This window comes from Chelon labrosus (genome assembly GCF_963514085.1).
Source record: "Chelon labrosus genome assembly, chromosome: 18".
NCBI lineage: Eukaryota > Metazoa > Chordata > Actinopteri > Mugiliformes > Mugilidae > Chelon > Chelon labrosus.
Window position 1 is genome coordinate 7612649 of NC_140351.1, and position 21546 is coordinate 7634194.

General features: G+C 43.6%; 1 protein-coding gene across 2 annotated transcripts in view; it reads right to left on the bottom strand.

The window, feature by feature from the left end:
* vav3 (vav guanine nucleotide exchange factor 3) overlaps positions 1 to 21546 on the bottom strand; it is a 93175-nt gene that overhangs the window by 55234 nt on the left and 16395 nt on the right. The window lies entirely within an intron of this gene.

The following is a 21546-nucleotide window of genomic DNA, read 5'->3' on the forward strand; positions in this document are numbered from 1 at the left end:
GATTGATATATTTTCACAAAGACAGGGCGATCTAGAACAAACAATGTATGATTGCATGGTGGTTCATATGCATACATACTGTGGATGCAGTGCTGCAGACCTTTCTCTTTCACTTTTTGAATGACTAGTGTCAGCTGCTGCGGTCTTTAAGGTGTGGACAAGTGCAACACTTTGATCAAGACAAAGGCAACGCTTCTGATGTCAGATTGGTTTGGTGCTGCCCTTAGAGCCCACACACCACCACAAATAAGGTACGACTTCTTGCACGTAGCCTGAGAGACAGAATCCAGGGCAAAAATAAGCATTCAAAGCACATTGCTTCCGTTTAAGTTTCCGGCTCTGAGGGGACGCGCATTTTTCAGCAGTTCAAATGCGCTTTCACTTATTGTGGATGCAGTAGTTGTAAAGTTAGTCTGAAACAATTAAACCCAGGGGCAAAAATCCCAGTCCGAGTACAGTTCATTTTGAATTGTAATATTTCTTTGACTGGAACGAGAACACCAATCACATTCATTTGCAATGTAGCCTGAAGAGCCTGCGCGTCCGGCAACAAACACCGCTAGGGGCATGTTAACCACATAGCAACCTATAGGTGTAGCATACCCACTAACCATGGAGAAGCTGGGGTAAAGTTCTTTGCTTTATTAGCAGGTAACGGTAAGATGCTGTGTCTTTATGGAGGTTTTGGGTTGCCACCACATCATCCGTTTGTTAAGCGGTACTCCATCTCTGTTCACTCTGACCCAGTAGCATACGTGCTGATTCTAACGCAGTGAACTCAGAAGTGTTACCTTTCTTGCCACGTAACAATCGTAAAAAAAAGCCTATTTATTTTGGGCATGTCATTTTCAAGAGAGTGAGGCACGTGAAGAAATGCTCGGTGAAACACAGGAACCTTCTCTGCACACCGTGTCAGAAACGAGAAGCAGGACTAGCACACGTTTGCGATGCGTGTGCACCTTATTAATGCACTGATCAGACGACGCTTTTGCAACATGTCAGCCTTGCATTGACAATCATCTCGAGCAAAACGGCGTGCACTCGCGAATGCAAAAGCCAAACAACGGCGGATGAGGCTGAGCGCAGACACAGAAAGGCAGTTTCTAATTGAATCGTCAGATATTCAGGGAGACTCTTCCTCCTTCCAGTTATTAGTCCTGACACAGTTATCAGACAGAGCTGATGGTGCAGCGTCTAGAATAATGAATCAAGGGCACGACATCCGGAGGCCAGTTGGCAGGTACAACGTGTCCAAAAGCAGAGGATCCACAGCGCGCTCAACAGAGCGTTGGAGGCTCTCCAGTTGTTGCTGGCAGGCAAGTTTTGGGGAGGACGAGTCGTGAAGCGCTGTGCTTCCTGGCTTCACTGAACACATGAGTCAGAGAAAAACTAAACTGACCATCTGCAAAGCCATTTCTTTGAATACTCGACATCCATCGGCAGCAGTACCACCAGTAATAGAAATGTCAGGAAGGTCTCCACGAAGGAAATGAGAGGTTTGAGAAGCATAAACATAATTTTGACTTCACCGGTCAGCGAGGCAAAAATGCAGACGACCTCTGCTGTTCTCAGATCTGCAATCCGCTTAAAGTGCATCACGGTGCAGTGAGGCCGACACAAGCGGGCAACATCTAAGTGGAAAAAAGCTCAAAGATCATGCATTAGAAGTGGTGTCGAGTGTGTGAACATAAATCAGACGATGAAGGCTCTTTAATGGAGGCCCTGTCTGGCCACGGCCGCGGCGCTGGATCAAGACGTTCACGCCAGGCCAATTAAAGAAGGGCGATGGATGTGTCTGGCCAGAAGAAAGAGACGAGCATACAGCATGTGTGTGGGTGGGTGGCTAAATGTATACAGTGCACGGTGTTCTTATAGCAAATTCAGTTTCTCTGCATTGCAATTATATACTACACCAGCTTTGACACTGAAACCTCAGTATACACCATGATGCCACACATCAGATTGTATAGGGAGGCTACATACACAATATCTATCTACGGAATAAAAACTAAGCCAACTTCTGATCATTTCTTTATAATTTATTCTTTATCTTTCTTTCCACAACAGAGGACACCTCTGAAGATGCAACGTGTCAACATTTTTTATGGTTTCACACAACCCTGCGTGCTGTCCCAGTTTTCTGCTTTTACTCCTCCTTTCTGTGGCTCCTTTTATTTATTTTCTTTCCTTTTTTTTTTTTTTTTGCTTTCCTCTAAATTGCTGATCACCAGCTAAAAATAAGAACCCGGTTAGGTAATCCTCTGGAACACGTACAGCTGGTCACATTACATGTTTTGCATGAAGATTTTAGGAACCAACACAGCGCAGAATGCAATTGAGGTCGTCTACCCGCTGGAAAGAAAGAAAATGAGTGCAACAAAATGTGGTTTAATCACTGAATCGTAAATTAAAGCAGGAATTTGAGTCAGTTTTGACTGATTTTGTAAAAGCCAGGTCGCGCTGTAAGTCAGAATCCACCGACTCAGATTCAAAATATCTGATCGGTCCCTTATATATTTGCAGGAATAGCTCCAGGTTTCACATGAAACCTGTCTGTGTGTGACTGACCAGGGATCAGCTGTTTGGTGAGCACTGCCTTCAGGGTTTACTCAACCCACTGCGTACACGATAAACCAGGAGGAAAACTCAGGGGGTTGGTATGGCTGTACCAAACAAGCAGGTGTGAAGGCACCATCAGAACACGTTAGCATCAGCTGTGTTCCTCACTGACTGCTGCTGCGGTTGTTTCAAAAGATAGCCGTCCTCCCTATTCTTGAAGTGTCCTCACATCCTGTATTTGTTTTTCTGCACAAAGACCTAGGAGGATGAGATCGGGGAAATCCACAGATGTTCTGTGTATTCCTTTAGCAGAGAAATTTATAATATCAGAATATATGTGTCCATATTAGAGTAGGCGAACTTTAGAAAAATATGAAATAGTAGATGTGCAAGATGCATGATTGGCTGAAGTATTGGGTGTTACAATTTGGATCTAGAAAGGATCCAGGCACTAGGTGTTTTAGTGGTAGAAGTTTCGAATGGTCAATGGGAATAAACTACGTATCATTCTCTCTGTGTTTGGTTTCAAGGAGAAGAAACGCTTCCCCGATCTCAACGGAGAGAAGAGTCCGTTGTTCGGGTGGTTGACTTCCTTCGCTATCATCCTGGCTTTGGTCCAGCACAGCTTGCTGTAGCTTGCTCCAGGTCTGGGGAGCTCAGTGCAGATGTTTTGCTCGACTGATGGCACCACCTTCTGGAGAACTCACCTGTCCTCCATGGTGCCGCTCTCCAACCAGGCTTCCCATCAGGATGCGCTCAGTGGTGCAAGAGTAGAAGGTCATTAGAAACCTGAGAGGGCAGTTTAAAGACCTTTGAGCTACTGAGGTGGTAGGGACGCTGCTGGGTCTTCTTCTTCACCACTGTGTTGATGTGACAGGACAATGACAAGTCCTGCAAGACGTACACACCTAAGTACCCGATATCCCTCAATCAAATCAATCGCAAAACCATTTTCCAAATGTTCCTGAACCTTCTAATGCCAGAGCCTCACTGTTTGAAGGCCTGCTTGATAAAACATTTATGAAAAAGTAGGACGCTTTTAGTAAACCAGTAAAATCCTGTTTGTATTTTCAGGGAGAAACCAGAAGGACACATTTTTACCATTAAACCATTCTGCTGTTGGAGACAAATGAATACTCAACAGCCTCCGCGGAAAAGATGAAAAGATTTACACTGCAATACACAATAGAGGAAGTAAACACAATGCTCGTTGGTTCGTAATAGATGATGGATGTCGAGGTGAGCAGCACGTGTGTTACTTTCTAATTGATTTCAGTTTGCTTCCTGTGTCATACGTGTGTGCTGTTGCACATGAGATAGATCGTTGTTGTTTGTCAATACGTACCCGCATATCTATGTTTCTTTGGATGGCGGCCGGCGCGTGAAAATTCAATCCAATAAAGAGCCAATAAAAACCTGATTGGCTCTGGGAGAGAGGCAAGCTAATGTCTGACTATCAGTGCCATGGCTCATTAGGGCCCGTAATACACAATAAGCGTGTTTGCATATACATACATGTGGCCGTTTGGAATGCAGAGCACGTCGGCGACTTTCTCCCCCTGTCTTTATTGCCTGCATCTTTTAGCTCAGCGCTCCCCTCATCAAACACTTTACACTTTTGAACAATATAAGCGTTGTAAATTGAGAACAACCCACCCCATTAACTGACCTCATTATTTCTGCCTGCATATTTAGACTGTGTTAGATGTAAAACCACGGTTTAACCAACGTGTGCTCTTAGCCATGTGTAAATGCACCATGTAGAGCCCAATATCCTCCCTGCAGGGTGAAAGATTATCCATAATTCTACAACTTCCTTTTATCTCACGCTATGACGCAAGGCAAGGTCGCAGAATGAGGCATGGAATGAGCTATGGAGGGGTTTTGTCTTCATGGACAGTGTCATCTCATGCAACCTTTATAAACTGCCTACAAACAGACTCTGAGCTGGATTTCTTTTCTGGCCCAAAATGACAAAAATACGATTTAAGTGTTTGACAAACCTCTGAAGTTGTTAAGGTCAACACACACACAAATGATGATAAAGACTGCCTGTTTGTCATTTTGACAGATTTCGCTGGATGACCTCATTAAACAACTCGCATGCAATGCTGTCATTAACCTGTGCTTGCAAAGTCATTGATATATCTCTTCCGGAAAAGCTGGGGCAATAAACATCATGCAAACTAAAGACGGCAGTCCTTGTTTTTGGTCGTTAAATCTGTTTTACAGCTGACTCCTGCTTCTGCTTGGCTTCTGTGCTGGTTCTGCTTGCTTGTTCAAACCGGGGGTCATGCCGAACCCCATCCGCTAACCCCACTTCAAAGAATCTGATCTGTCTAAAGCTTGAATCCATCTCTACAGGAAAAGGTCAAAAGTAAGGTCGTTCTCACTGTTCAGGTAAATCACATCAACCTCTACGGACTGAAGCCCCTCAGGACACGCAAGCACATATACGCATTCACAGCCTCCCAAGTAAAAATCCTCAATATCCTACACGCCGACCATCGCTGCATGTGCTACAGTCACATCTATTAGTTGATTTTCTTGACTGAATCTCAGTAATTTACCCTATAGTAATTTATGTGCAACCAACCTATGGTGTTGGCATAGATCATATGACTGTGTTCACTCATTAATACAAGTGACAATAGTCAAGTTTACAGATTAATTTGTGTAAAACATTAACTTTGTTTAGGTTTTGGATAAGAAATGCAAATTGATAATCACACGTCACACTTAAAGAAAGTGTGATTCTCAATTTGCACATTTCTTTTACTCTTCTTTTTTAATACCAAATAATCAAAAAGAAAAGAAAGAAACAAAAGCTGTGTAGTCGGTGATATCCTCAATTTTAGTTCTTAGATTACAGTTCCCATCAGAGCCTTTGTTTCTACCATGTACTCCTTACATTCTTACATATTTCAGCCTTCAGGCAGGTCTGCAGTTTGTTCACAAATTGGCAATGACATCGCCAGGGTTAGGATTATGGAACCACATTTATATTTGTTCAGACCCCTCAGCAGTGCCCCTTAAGGCACTAGATGCAGTAGAACTACAGTAGAACTGAAACTGAAGATAAAAGATGGCAGATAAAAGTACTTTTTTTTTTTTTAACCCACTTTTTTTCCCTACATCGACATTACTCACTTACTGAAAAGCGGCTTTAAATCATATCATGCTTCTGAATAACCCATCTGCGTACGCGGCTTGTAAATGAATCCCAGCATCCCGCAATTATCGCGTAATAATTAAGCTTACACACTCAAGGATGAATTTTTCAAGGAGAATCCCCCGTCTCAGAGATAGCGCAACACATCCCAGGGCTTCTCGCTCTTGCGCTCTCTGCTGTTATTATCATTGAATCCATCGAGGCAGCCGTGCTAAAGACATAACCTCATCTCTCCGCCCACTCCTGGAGCAATCTACAACACAATCTCCATTGTTTCATCAGGTTGACATGACGGTCTCATTCCCTCGCCGCTGAAACGCTATCTCGCAGTTAACTGAGGATGAAATGAAGCATATGGGGAAAATCTCTCTCCCCAAGGGGTCTTTCAATCGAAAATGTAAACTCAAACAGACGCTGTAGTGGAGCAACCAGGACATGGTTTACAAGCTGCACATTTCAGGTCCTCGTAGGGCTCATTCGGGGATCCGAGGCTTGAAAGAGCCACCAAAGTGTAAGAGCAACTTTGAGTGGGTTGTCTGTGCTGTTAATGATGTCCTAAGGCAGTCTGTGAAAATCCATATGGACATTCCTCTGGATTTTTTATTTTCCTTAAGGAGCCTTTGATCCTGCTTTGTCAGTCAGTGAGGCCTCTGCACCCCATGGGACAACGCCATCAAAAGGAGCGGACAGCGAATGCTGAAGTGAGTTCGGGGGATTTACATCTTTGTAAACGAAATACAACCAGATTATTTACTAGACAAGATACTCCCAACCACCTCATCAACCGCCTGTGACCGTGGCTTTCCCAAGTTGCATTTAAACTGAACCTTGTTGGTACCTAAGCTATCTCATGTCATTCATTTTTATTGCAGCAAAACAAAGACAGACTGACCTACTAACACTATCATAAAAGCTAGTCATAATTCTTATGCAATGTACAATTACTGACTACTGTATAAGGTATATAAATCTGTGGTAAATGTCAAAGGTAAAAAGGCATAACATTATGACCACCTTCCTAATATTGTGCAGGTCTCCCTTGCGCCTCCAAAACAGTTGTGACTCATCAGAGAATGGACATGGGCCTTCTGAGGGTGTCCTGTGGTGTCTGGCAACAAGATGTTGTTAGTGGGGGGCCTCTGAGAGGAGGGGCCTATGTGGATCATCCCACAGATACTTGATTAGTTTGGGATCTAGTGAATTTGGAGGCCAGGTCAACACCTTGTGCTGTTTTTCATCTCAATTTGTGACCATTTTGGGGCTCCCTCCATAGCCTTAAAAACATGAGACCTTTCATTTGATACACACTTACAATATTGAAACGATAAATCATCCAAAGAGTCTATTTTTTTTACAGTACAGTGGCCAAAGAGACATAAATATAAAGTTCAAAGTCCTGCTCATTTTTTACTTTAGTCATTACATCAAGACATAAATTACACTCAGGACACAGGGTGAATGTAGTTAAGTTGTTAAGGTCAGAAATGCAGCAGGTCTATGCTGCTCCAGAGAGCCAAAACTGAGGAGCACTCAGTGGGGAGTTAAGTTCAGAGGAGAAACGCAGCGCTGGTGTCTTTTCATATAAATCAAAACACAAAGAGAATGATCTCTATCAATCAGCCTGGGCCTCGCCATTTACAATCCCCTGGAGCTCATATATAGGAGTTTTTATGGACGAGAGAAAAACAAGACACGGCATCTTTCGCTGTGCTTTTGTTCTTGATTTACAACTGCAGGCTGTAGGTAAACAAAGGCTGAGCCGTGGTTATCCATCTTGATGGACCTCGCCGTGCTATTCATCATGGTAGTTTACATGTCGAGCATTTTATCACCTCTTTCCATCGGTGCTGGATTATGGTGTTGACCAGAGCCATAACAGGCAAAATCCTCCCGGAGATGGTGTAATAAATCCAAATCTCCGTGGAATAAGGTAAATATAATGACGTGTCTAATATGAGATCAAGACATTAAAAGCCCTGAAAGTAAATGAAGAAATACCATTTCCCAAAGTGGTAAATCCTGGCTGACACAGACATGTCTCCTTTATTGGCTTTTATTGGCCATTGTATTATCCGGTGTTGTGTACTGTAAGACAGGATGAATCTGTTAAAAGCAGCTCATCAAATCAAGCCTGGATCAAAAGCAGGACTCCAGAGGAGAGCGTCACTCGTTGATGATCTGATGTAAGTTATGGTAATGTGCGAGGCCTTCTTCATGTGCATAACGTGACACATCAAAACCACTGATGAAATCCCAAACCGACTTTGAAACTGCAGCAGAAAGAGTCGCACTAACTCAATACCTCTGTGATGTGTTTCCACTTTTGAGTCTCTGTTGCCGCTAAAGCTCCGGCCACAAATAGCCGGCTTGTCATATCTATATGGCATAAGTGGGTTAGCATCATCTAGAATACCCCGAGGAGTTCCCATTGTAATCACGGGCACTTAAATACACGCTGTTTCAATCACGCTGAAGGGACAGCACATTAGTCATGCAGCTGTGTGCAATCTTGTTATGGTATTTCTCAGTGAATAATTGAATGCAATAAAGTAAAATATGGCGCTTATCTATGCATTGCAAAGGCCCAGAGTAACTTAAGACAATGTTGGTGCATTAACAGATGCTGTTACCGTAAATTTGAAAGTCTATTCAATGGTTGCATGGCATTTGCGCATTAAGTCCTTGAAGTCGCATTCAAGGTCTATTTAGAGGAAGTCACTGGTTCATGTGCAACCTCTGGCTACCTTGATGTGCAAAACTTTTTCAACTTCATGTAAAATCTTTCGTGCCTACGCTTTAACCTCAAGTGCAATTAAGCAAGGACAAGTGCAGTTATTCCAATATTCTACTGAGCATATGTGTATTTTTTTATATAGTATTTATACCCCCCTTTTGTGGCGGGTATGGCCCCAGCCTCCTGTTTTTTTTTTACAGTATTTATTGCTCCTCATGTTTGACAGTTGAGGTTCGCACAAGAATTTCTATGTGACCTGACTGTGAGTGTGTGTGTACACATGGCAAATAAAGGTCTTGAATGTTGATATCAACCAGCACCAAACATTAAAAAAACAAAATTCAACAATCCAGCTCTAAATGGTAAACGGTAAATGGCCTTGTTTTTATATAGCGCTTTTCTACCAATTGGTACTCAAAGCGCTTTACAGTCACAGACACATCTACCCATACGCTCACACGAGCACACACACATTCACACATCAGTGCCACTGGGGGTTCAGTGTCTTGCTCAAGGACACGTTGGCATGTGGCACATTCGGGCGATCGAGCTGCTAACCCTCTGGTTTGTGGACAACCCGCTCTAGCTACTGAGTTCCTATTAAATCTGTTCCAAAAACTGCTGGATGATGGACGAAGGTTTCAGAGCCAGTGTTTGAGTATGACTGACACAACGTAAAGGGATAGCGCAGAAAGTTAGGGTATGGATGTGTGATTAAAAGTGATTGACACAGGCGTTATCTTCCGCTATAGATTGTATCTTAAAAGAAACATTAGAAATCATTTCATAAAGCTAATGACAAGCCTGCGTCCAAGAGACTATTTACCAAATGTCCACTTTGAGCGGTTATTGATGTTTCTCTATTGAGTCTGCATCCACTCATCTACCCATCTATTTTCATCCACTTATTCAAGGTTGGGTCTCATAGCAACAGGCTTAGCTTGGAATTCCTGACCCTAGTTGCCCTAGGCCATCTCCCTTAGTAAAGCATTCCAGTTTCTCTCGAGGTATCCCTAGGTTTTCCCAGGCCAGCCGAGAAATGTAATCCCTCCAGTGAATTCTGGTTTTACCCCCAGGGTCTCCTCCCAGCTGCCCGTGCCCATTAGACCTTGAAGGGGAGGCACCCAGGAGGCATCCTCACCAGATGCCCATACCACCTCAACTGACCCCCTTTGGCACGAAGGAGCCGTGGCTCTACTCCGAGCTCCCTCTGGAAGTCTGAGCTCCTTATCCTATATCCAGCAACCACACAGAGGAACCTAATTAATGCCAATTGTATCTACAATGCCATTCTTTCGGTCAATATCCAAAGCCCGCAACGATAAATGAAGGTTGGTACATAGATTGACAGGGAAGCTGAAAGCTTTGCCTTACATGGATGTTACTTAGACATGTAGCACCTACCTAGACCAGACCAGACACCCCCACCCCATAGCAATGACACTCCTTGATGGCAGCAGCAGTCGGTTTATGAAAACGGTTCATGAACAACTCAAAAAAACATGAAGAACAGCACAAGGTGTTGACCTGGCCTCCAAATTCACTAGATTCCAGACTGATCAAGTATCTGTGGGACAAGCCTGATCCACAGAGGCCCCTACCCTCAACCCATAGGACCCAAAGGCCCCCCACTAACAACATCCCGTTACAAGACACCACAGGACACCCTCAGATGGCCCGGGCTCCCTTGTGCCTCCGAAACAGTTGGAGGCGCAAGGGAGACCTACACAATGTTAGGAAGGTGGTCATAATGTTAAGCCTGATCGGTGTAATATTGTGGTTATCATTGCTGGTTAAACGGTGTGGAAAAAGACCACAGGATTTTCTTTTGTATTTGACCAAGGCTGTTCAAAAAAAATAAAATACACACCCACTTGAAAACTTGAGTGTGTGGTTTTGTTCTTAAACTAAAGCAGTACTCTTATGTTGCGTGCAGTGTGCTAATGCTGCTAAAATAAAGCCTAAATCGTGATGCCTCCCACAAACAGACTGCTCTCGTTTCAGAAAATACATCGACTATTTGTGGGTTAATTCTCATTAAATAACCACACCGTGATAAATACTGTATTGCTGTAATCCCCACAAGAATGTTTCCCATATTTGCCCAGAGAACCAGAAACCAAAGCACATCTTTTCATGTAAGATGAATCACAAGGCTCAATCCATGTATTATTTCATCTACCGCATGAATTTAAACTTCTTCACTGCCAATGTGATCTCAGCAAAACTGCTCCTTTTTGGATGTTATATGACTCTGAACGGCTGCACCGCGAGGTGGTCGGATAAAATGTCTTAGAGTGCGGAGGATGGCGATTAGCTTTTAGAATTGCCCCCACTCTGAATGACAGCGCATCCACCCACTCCACCTCCACCTCTGGGAAGCGATTCAGAGAGGAAAAGACCACAACCCCCTCCTTAGCTGGAGTATTCAGCATCTGGAAAAAGCATCGCCGACATACATTCAGTTCTCTCAATGGCTTCTGCAGGATCTTTACATTACACAGAAACATCTCAGTGACATCAGAAGAACATAAACGCCCGTGCGAAATCCAGTTCGTTGCCGTGAGCTCAGACACAGAAGTGACAGATGTTGCCTCCAGCATCTTATGAGATGTTTTTTAAAGTTTTTAAAAATGCGTAAGTCGGGGATTCAGTGTGAAAGAAAATCCCTTTCATTTCTCCTTTTTTTCAAAAGAAGCCGGTAGACGCCTAAGGGAAACCGGTTGCACGGTGGTGAAAAAGTGGACTGAAGAGAGTGAAATAAACATGCAGAATCTAAACATTACCTCATCTCAGCGCATGGCTGCCCAAGTGGAAGAGAACACTGACCATGGGCAATTCATGTTCTGAATAAATTCAAATCGTACCGTCATCTGAAAGCAGCATCAATGTGGCAGAGTGGAGTTTAGATATTTAGCAGGTATGAATGAAGCTGGTGTGGAAATATCTGATTGTATTATTATCAACAGACTGCAGTCAGTAGAAGTTTACAGACATTTTAGAACTTGGGCCTTTCTATGTGGAGTTTGCATGTTCTCTCTGTGTCTGCGTGGGTTCTCTCCGGGTACTCCAGCTTCCTCCCACTGTCCAGAGACATGCTTGTTAGGCTAATTGATTCTAAATTGGCCGTAGGTGTGAGTATGAATGGCTGTCTCTCTGTGTTAGTCCTGCGATAGACTGGCGACCTGTCCAGAGTGTACCCCGCCTCTCCCCCAATGACAGCTGGGATAGGCTCCAGCAGACCCCGAGACCCTTCACAGGAACAAGCGGTTCCAGAAGAAGAAGATGTTTAGAAGATCGAAGTTTAGAAGACCAGCTTTGGTCTGGAGTCACTCCGTTGGGAACTGATCAGGCCCGGCAAAGTCTGCATACCAGCACCTCTAAAGCTCACTAATCAGACGGCACCCTACAAAAGCGCCGGAAAACAAGTCGTACGAGGTGTTGTGATACTCCTTGGCCATGCACAGCCTTCTCTGGGAGTTGCCATCAATTGCTAGTCAACCTTGAAGAGTCAACAGGACTTCAAAAAAAAAAAACCTTCATCAGGCCAAGAAGTAGGTCGACTCTTACGCCCCTGAGACCACAACATTTTTAACATTTTGAGTATCTTTGATGTGGTATTAGGATTAGGTTCAAATATTCCAAGCAGCCGCCATCAGTCCAGCAACAAGACTGCTGAGACAATGTGTGTATATGAAATGCAGTGTTAATATTTCCTTATTTAAGCGACAGAATATATATATATATATAGGAATATATTCAGTAATACAAAACGTGTACTACAATGACATATGGGTCTGTGAAACGGAAGTGTCAAAAGATCTGTTGAATAAAAATCAAATAACACCACTGGTCAAAATGGTTTAACAGATCACACCTCTAACAAACACATCAGTCCATCTCTGCTCTGTACCATTTAGCCACAGTGAGATGTAGGTCTTTCCCCTGTAGTTATACGTAGCAAAAGCACACGGTATTGAATCTGGGGGAAGAAAAAAAAAAAAAATGTCAGAAAGTAGGACAGCGAAGGGAGGAGGGCTGGTGTGCAGACCTGCGCTTCAGTCTTTTGTCGTATTTGATCGTGGCCACGGTGGCTTACTTCACATGCTCTCTCGCTGGCCCGGACTCGAAGGTGGCCTATAAATATCAGGCATGCCTGCGCTGCCAGGTAACCTCAATACCCAGCATCAGCCTTCACACTGACATGCAACCTGCAAGCTGACTGACTGTTCACATGCGACTACATATGATATGCTGAGTTATGTCAATCAATCAATATGATGTCAGTCCTACCATTCAAGATGAAAAGATTACAATAAAGAAATATTTTATTATTATTATTATGACATGCACCGATCAGGCATAACATTATGACCACTGACAGGAGAAGTGAATAACATTGACCATCTTGTGACAATGCAATGTTCTGCTGGAAATCGGTTGGACCTGGCATTCACGTGGATGTTACTTAGACATGTACCCAAAAGAAATGACACTCCTTGATATCAGCAGCCACCCCATCAGTATCTGGGGGATGATCCAGAGGCTCCTCCCCTCAACCCATAGGACCCAAAGCCCCCCCCCACTAACAACATTCTGTTGCCAGACACCACAAGACATCCTCAGAAGTTCCCATGTCCATTCTCTGATAAGTCACAACTGTTTTGGAGGGACATGGTCATAATGTTTTGCCTGATTGGTGTATTACACTTGTACACAGAAAAAATACAGATGGACGCTTATCTGCAGTTGGAAAGGCTCAAATGGATTTTAACCTTTTAAATAAGTAAGATCCTTTTTAGTCTTTTCACAGAACGGCTGCATGCGGGGTTTATGTGCAACACGCGCACTGGGAGGTTCCCTTTGAACTGGCAAGGATATACAATACACCCTGTTAACACACACACACACACGCGCGCACCACAAAAAACGACTAAGCATATAAATATAAATCCCCCTACAAATTCTGTGTGTCATAAAGTCTCTGACATTCACACAAACGCTTCCACTTCCAGGGGCCGGGGGCCCAGTCACAGGAAGTACTTGATGGAGCCTCTGACAGGACAACACAGAGGGAAGCCAGAGAAATTTAGGGGAAGTCCAACCTTCTTGGTCTCTCTCACACACACACACACACACACACACACACACACACAAAATATAGGTCTTGACAAGCTTGTTGGCCCCATGAGGCCTTGGTGAGAAATACAACACATCAGGGGATGTATTTTTGCACGTCTACAGACACGCACGCAAACACACACACACACACACACCCACACCCACACACCGATTACACCTTAACTAGAATTTGAATGTGTTCACGCTGAAAAAAGAAACAACCCTCCGTAGGGGTTCTGCGGTGACCGTTTCCTCTTCCTGTTTCCTGCTGCTTACTGAGACTTGAGATGAGTCCGTCCACAGGGGAGCCGCTCTAGCATGCACGCTCACACACACACACACACAGACGCAGACAGAGACACACATATGCAAACGCTAGAACACACACTCGCTCATAAGCAGGCATTTAAAATGGTCCATGTGGCATTTTAAACGTCAGAAAATCAGAATCAGAAGAATCATTTTTATAGCTTTGTATGAGTGTAACAACATGTTGAAGATGAGTGCACTCCAGTCACGCTGGAGCCAATATCAGGTTTCTGCTAATTTTCCATAAATAGCATTAAACTCAAATCATTTTGTCTGGTTTCCACATGAGGGTGGACTAAATGTCGGGGAAACCCTAATCTGTATTGCTGCTTTAAGGATACTGACCTTATAGCTGTGTGCTGTATGTAGTCAGAGATTTTCTCAGGGTTACAAATGCCTTTGGAAACATATTTCGACCGCAGCTATTACATTCATAGCCAAAGCCACCTGCTCCCCATAGCAAGAGGGACATTTCTGCTTTTCTAGGTGTGTGTGAGTGTGTGTGTGCAGCGCCACAGCTAAAGACATCCAGTTAGCTCACGCAGGAATCAAACAGATGTCCACAATCATCAAAGAAGTATTTCTCCGACACCCTGAAACAATCAAAGAGACAATCCATTTTTTTTTTTTCTGCAGCTGGCGAGCGCAGAGGCAGGGAGCTCTGAGGATGAGTGATCTTCGGTAAGCCATGATTGGGCTTGGTTGGTTTTTAGTGTGTGTGTGTGTGACATTTTTTTCTTTGCATGAGTGCGCGCATTCACACATGAAGAAAGACAGTTCACATGAGACGTATGATTCCAGTGGAAGCAGCTGCCATGCAGTGAGTCACTGGGACGTCGTGAATTATACACAGAGCTTTCAGCACAGCTTCATCCCAGCAGGTTCTGTCAAATTGTTTTGGAGAGAACTTTAAGTTCAAATGCATTGCGAGTGAAAGAAAGAGGAGCCAGGAGCTTTTCTCAAGAAAAGAGACTGGGACACTATTTAGCGACGCAATTTCCACAGAAACCAGACTGTGGAGACTTCTTTAAAGTACCAACTAAAGCAAGAAATCATGTTGCATCACAACAAGAAGGATATACGTTGGATTTCAAGCATGGACTCCTTTCTAACATAGTTTCCCATAGCCCAATTATTGCAAGTAAATGTGTATTTGAGACTTCCAGCGGTATAAATGTCTGGCCGTCAGTCCTTCTATATGTAAACGCGTATGCAGACGACACCCTTGTATTCCTGAAGTCCAGAGAGAGAGAGTTGTCACAAACAGACAGACTAATGCCAGAAAAACATGGCTCCGTTAAACGCTGACGTGCTAATGAGCCTGCATGCACAATACAATTGGAATGTGGTCATTATTAAATTTAACGCAGCTTAAAGCCTGTTCCACAGCTGTCGGCCAATAAAATCGAACCAACTGCTTTTGCAGAGGCCAACTCGGGCCACGTTTTTAGAGTCCAAAAATTACATAATTTCAGCTTTTCTTACATTTAGCGGTTCTTTTGTTGCGTTTGTCTCAGATCAGAAAAAAGCCCTTGGACGATAGTGTGAAAATAAGGCCGTGCTTTAAAAGCCAGACCAATTAATCTGTTGTAGGCGGGCGCACGGCTCCATTAGACTGACGGTTTAATTGCAGGTTTAACCGCCTGACACTGACAAAGCTATAAAGTAAAAACCTCCCACACCCTGCTGGAAAGACTCCTCTGGTAATCCACTTGGCGTTAGCAACGATCGGGACGGAATCTCTACCGCATCCAAGGAGGGGGATGATGACGACACTTTTTTTTTTTTTTTTAAATAAAAGGCCAATATCAAGTCAATATATTGATCACATGCTACGCTGATAAACCCTACTGGCAGCTATTAAAAAGTGCTTCCAAAGCAACTGCGTACCGCTGTTCCTGCAGATTAGCCTTGCCGTACCAAGATACACCCCAAGTACCCATTAGCACATTGCAGACATATGATATCTGACCACACAGATCTGCTGGAGAGAGCACAGCTGAAGGACAAAGGAAAGAGACAGAGAGGGAGAAATGATGGGGGGGGGGGGGGGGGGGCGGGGAAAGGGGCTAGCCAGGAGATGCATCAGCTTTTAGTAGGTTTCCACGGTTAAATTTATCACAGTCAACCGAGGAGGAAGACACTAATCAATAACCTCTTTCCGTCTGCCTCCCTCTTACTTTGCATCTTTTCTTACCCCTGTGTGTCATTTTCCACCCTTCACTAAAAAAGCACAACACGTAATCAACGTCTTCATTTGCCTAAAAAAAAAAGGATGCAAAGGCAGCGGAAGAAGACAGAAGTAGAGCAGACCCTAAAAGTGCTGAACTGATGCGGTATTTGTAAAGGGGGCTACTTCAAAATACGCGTAGACTGAATAGGTGGCAGGAAACGGAGAAACTCTTGTCTGATTAATGAGGCATCTCGACATCTACAGTAAACACGTGGTGATTTCTTTGCAGATGGATGAATTGGATGCAGCTGCAAGGCGAAAGCACGCAACATTCATTTTTACTAGATTATTTACATATTTTACGGTTGAAGACATGCAGGTGTGGCACCTCCTGGCCCCTGTAAAGACACGGCAAAGATTTGCATACTCCACAGAATGGAACGCAGCAGACGATGTGAGGTCAGAGTGTTCATCAAGCATCCAGATGTGCTTTGCGTCTCCGCTGCCTATGGCCTTCGTGTAGGATCTATATTTAATATTAGATTATTTGGAAATAATAAAGAAATGACTATTTCAGCAAGTCTGGAAAATGCTTCTTTGCATTCCTGCTAAGAGTCAGTGAGTTCATGCTATATGAAGGTACTGTAAGGGAAACGGCATGACTGTCACAAAACAGTCAAACAACAAAATCCCCCTGACAACAACTCTACTTTCCAAGTACTGAGAAACTGTCCATCATGTGACAGCATGGAAAGCTCCCGTCAGCACTTTGATTCTATTTTGAAACAAGCTGGAATTAGCAATAAACTAGAAGTGAGATGGTTGGTCAATCACTGCCAGGGATGATGATGGCAGCATATATTTTCATTCATGTCACAACCAAAGATGCGTGACGGCTTTTACACGAGACCAGGAGAGCGCACTTAAAGCTGGATGACATCTTCAGCTTCTGGTTCCTTGTTCTCAGTATTTCCTTCCCACCACACTGTATGCACATCATGCTTTGGTTTTTATGCCTTTAGCCTCAAAAGATTTTGATCCATCTAGGTGGTGCATACATGTGGTAGCCATCTTTGGAGTTAAAAAACAACAAAGGAATTATTGACGGAACAAAAAAAAATACAGTTTCCTATCTATGTGTTTGGGTACATCAACACTTGTCGTGACATTTTAGGTGCATTTTCATGCAAGATTCAGTTTGACCATGACATTGTACTGACTGCATGTATGCCGATCAACTATATACACCGATCAGGAATAACATTACGACCACTGACAGCAGAAGTAAATAACACTGACCATCTTCTGACAATTCAGTGTTCTGCTGGGAAACTTTTGGACCTGGCATTCATTCATGTGGATGTTACTTAGACATGTAGCACCCACCTAGACCAGACCAGACATCCCCACCCCATAGCAATGACACTTCTTGATGTCAGCAGCCATCACTAGAAGGATGCAGCCTGACACAGGCACATACACAAAAACTCAAAAAAAAAAAAACAAGAAAAACAGCACAAGGTATTGACTTGGCCTCCAAATTCACTAGCTCCGCAACTGATCAAGTATCTGTGGGATGCACTGGAACAAGCCTAATCTACAGAGGCCCCTCCCCTCAACCCATAGGACCCAAAGGCCCCCCCACTAACAAGATTCTGTTGCCAGAAACCACAGGACACTGTTTTGGAGGCACATGGGAGACCTACACAATATTAGGAAGCTGGTCATAATGTTACGCCTGATCGGTGTACATCACCATATCATCTATCAGCCAAATCTTAAAACCCCTGCAGGTGAAGGCTAGTACAACAACAATTTTCTCCTGGGTAACTTTGGGTCCTAGTATTGATCTGGACTTTGACCGATGCCAGATGCTTCAAAAACAAAACCGGAGGGTTAGTGGTACAATCGGTTCAACAGTGACGTGAGAACGTGTGTTTTCCTCGTGTGAATGAATGAGTAGATGTCTCATTGTGTGCCAAATACCATTTACAAGCAGGTCCTACCCCACAAACCACAGGACACATTGGATCTGCTGCCAATGTCCCGGTTCAGACATTTTAGGTCAGCCCTCAGAGGTCAGCCTCTTTATGGGTCGGTGCCATTTTGGCAGCACAAGGAGGACCTGCACAATATCAAGGCAGGTGGTTTTAACGTTGGATTCAGTGAAGAAACCTGATATGATATGTTAAAGCGCTGTCATGCCGACGGTGAAATACAATTTCCAGACAACTTGTTCTTGATACACGGTGAAAAGCTTACACTTAAAACAGCGCATGGATATAGTTGCTCTCTGTCCTCTGTAAATCTTTTACGCCATCAACTCTGGTGCTCTCTCACCCTTCCCCTCTCTCCCGCTGCCAGGTGTGTATCACTATGAGTGCATGGCCTCTGCAGCCAAGTTTCTCTTCTCTCTACAGAGCCCACCAGCCCTCATGTGTCTACAAGACAGATGTGCAAACCAGATGTTCTTTCGCCGAGGAGGAAGGGCTACACACAGGCTTGCTGTATTTGTCTCTATGTTTTCCTCGTATTTTAGAGCAGCTACAGTTTTAATCCAACCGGCCCAAAGCTGTTACAGTAAATTCTTGAAACACTCTATTTTTAAGTCTGGTCATGTTTTCTAAGAGCATTGCTGCTTCTTCTTCTCAGCTCTTAAGGTAGAGAAGTCAAGAACTTAAGATTACACAGTGTGACTGTTAAAGCCCATCACAGTGTCTCTCCCAGACTCCATCAAGGCTGTCTGAAATTCTACGGGCACGGATGTTTTATTCATGATCAGTCTGGCAGCTATTTTTAAAACAAAGCCAAAAAAACAACAAAAATACTAGTGCTGCAGACGAATGGCATCTTCATCCTCTCTCTCCCCTTACGCCAATAACCTCTGCAAAGCGAGCCGGGCGAGGATTACCGACCGGCCTGCAGTCTAATTTCAGAGATGTGAGATTCATACTGGGTATCGAGAGTCAAGTGAAACTGCTGCAGGGAAATGAGGGCAGAATTAAGAATTGCAAATACTGAAAATAAATCAGCGCTTGAAAAGAGAGTGTCAGGTGAAACTGGCCGGGGACAAAGTGAAAAGCCTAACTGGGCGTAAGTTAGATAGAGAGATGGAGAAACAGAACATTCAGTACTTGGCATCTAATTTCATTTTGGGCTTAAAAATATTTTAGAAATACCCTGCTCTGCTTCCTTGCCGAGAGTTACGTTGCCTTCTAATAGAAATCTTGAGCTTATTATTACAACATGGAAATCACATGTACAACAAGTGCTTGGCGTTAAAGTCGTGAGAACTGCTGCTTAGCAACTGCTGACGTTGAGGCTAATATTTTAGCAGGATGACGCTGACACTTAGTAAGACTAAATTACAATACATTTACTCGCCATCCACTTCCAACAATTTCTGAACAAGTCAGTAAACACATCACAACTTGTGAGCGTGACCCGATTTCAAGACAGTGTTAGCCCTCCTTCGTCACACCATGCTACAGCTAGCAGCTAACAAGCTAACTTATCACAGAGACTGGAGACGGGGGTAAACGATGATTAACAAAGGAAACTGTTGAATGTGAGTACACTGTGTGTGATTCTGTCTTTAAATAAGGTATCGGCATGTGGTTTGATTACTGACGTGATCATGTTATGATGTGTTTGCTCAAGCACCTTTACCTTTTACAGCTGCAGATTACGTTGCAAATGGAAGCTTCCAGGGCTCAAGGTGTAATCTGAGTTTTGTGCAGGTCCTAGAAATAACTAGCATCAGGTCTGAGATGAGTAGACAATAACTTGTGCCCAAGTCGTGACGCACACATAAAAAACAGTGTTGTTCATGGTTCTGAAACAACAGTAGAGATCGAGTAGAGACAGGAGCTGTTAAGATATTCTACTGAACCCCAAATTATATGCAATATTTGCACACAGATCACCAGGTGTAAACACACGTACTTAATAGTGGCCACTTGCCCCCCAATTTTTTGTCGCTAAGATAAGCTAAGCTAAGCTAAGTTAAGCTAAGCTGTAGCTTCATATTAAGCACACAGACATGAGAGTAGCATTGATATCGACTGCAAGAAAACAACACTGGGTTTGAAGTTCCAAGAGAAAAGCAAAAGAATGAAAGATCACAAGCCCGAGTAAGTCCTCAAAAGCAGTTTGAGTGTGTCTCCCCGGAGCGAGGACAAAGATTTATATTTGCATATCCCCATCCACCAAGCCACTGCAAGCTAATGAAAATGTTTCCCCCCTTCCAGCATAAAGAAAGACACTCGCCAACTTGCCTCGTCCAAATGTGTTTAAATTATAAATGACTTAATGAATAGATGACTTAATTTTCCCAGCTACTTAATTCAGCTTAGTAAAAGAACATTCGAGTAGAGATAAAGAATGTGCTGGTGACTATTTCTTTTCTCGTTTTCATTTAATTCTTAGGGTCATATATATATATTTTTTTTTTCCCAAAGAACTGAACATGCTGCATTATTAATGGTTCATAGAGACGTATAAGTCAGAGTCTTCATTAAAGGGGTATTTCTGTTGGATATTGGCCAATTACCAGCCACCACTGGGGCCACTTAGATGATTTTGCTCATTACGATCTAATCAATGAGCAGATAAGCTGGGAAGTTCAATTCAGACGTGGACATGGATTCAGCAGGGAGGGCAACACAGCTGGTTCAACAAAAGTTTGCAGCTAATAGTTGCAGTTTAAGAAGTCTTCATTTCATAAACTGTTATCTTTAATATAATTTTCTCTGGAAGAGTCTCTTGACCTGTTTGCCTTGAAAAGGGAAGTTCAAAAGAACTCTTCTTCTTCATGTTTACCGTGAAAGACACAGGAAGTGGCTTTACGTGATGGTCATTTCTTTTCAGGTGATGTGGTTGTTCTGTATAAATGATTTTAAGGCTCATGACAAATCAGTCAATATGTTCGCCGGCCTTTATGAGCTTCTCGCTCTGACACACCCATTTTGGACTACTACGGCTACATGACCCTGTCGCCTCACGAGCCCATCACGTCAATCAGGAGCCAACCGAACTCTGTCTCTGCTCAAGGCTGCGATTTCTAATTAAACCTCCTGGGGACTTCTTGAGGGCAGCAGCAGCAGGGCTGTCAGGGAGCCGCAGACACTTCCACAGCCGCCGCAAGCACAACGGGCCGAGAGCCCTATCAAAGTAATGAACCCGAGGCCAGACTTTTAACCCCTCGTAAAGTCGGCACGACAAGGCTTTTTCGCTTTAATGAGAGGAAGCGATTAAACTGCTGGGTCATGCTGCCGACTTCAACCTTGGCTCACGAATTTAGAAGAGAGGAAAGCTGCAATGTGGCATCAGACTGTTTATTAGCACTTGTAATGATAGACTCAAGATAAGAAACAAAAGCAGCTGAAATTGCCGTAACAATGACAAAGATAATCCAAAACTTGGCTGCTGCATCAGTCAGGCTTGTATAAATCTTTACTAAATGGAGCGCTGGGTTTT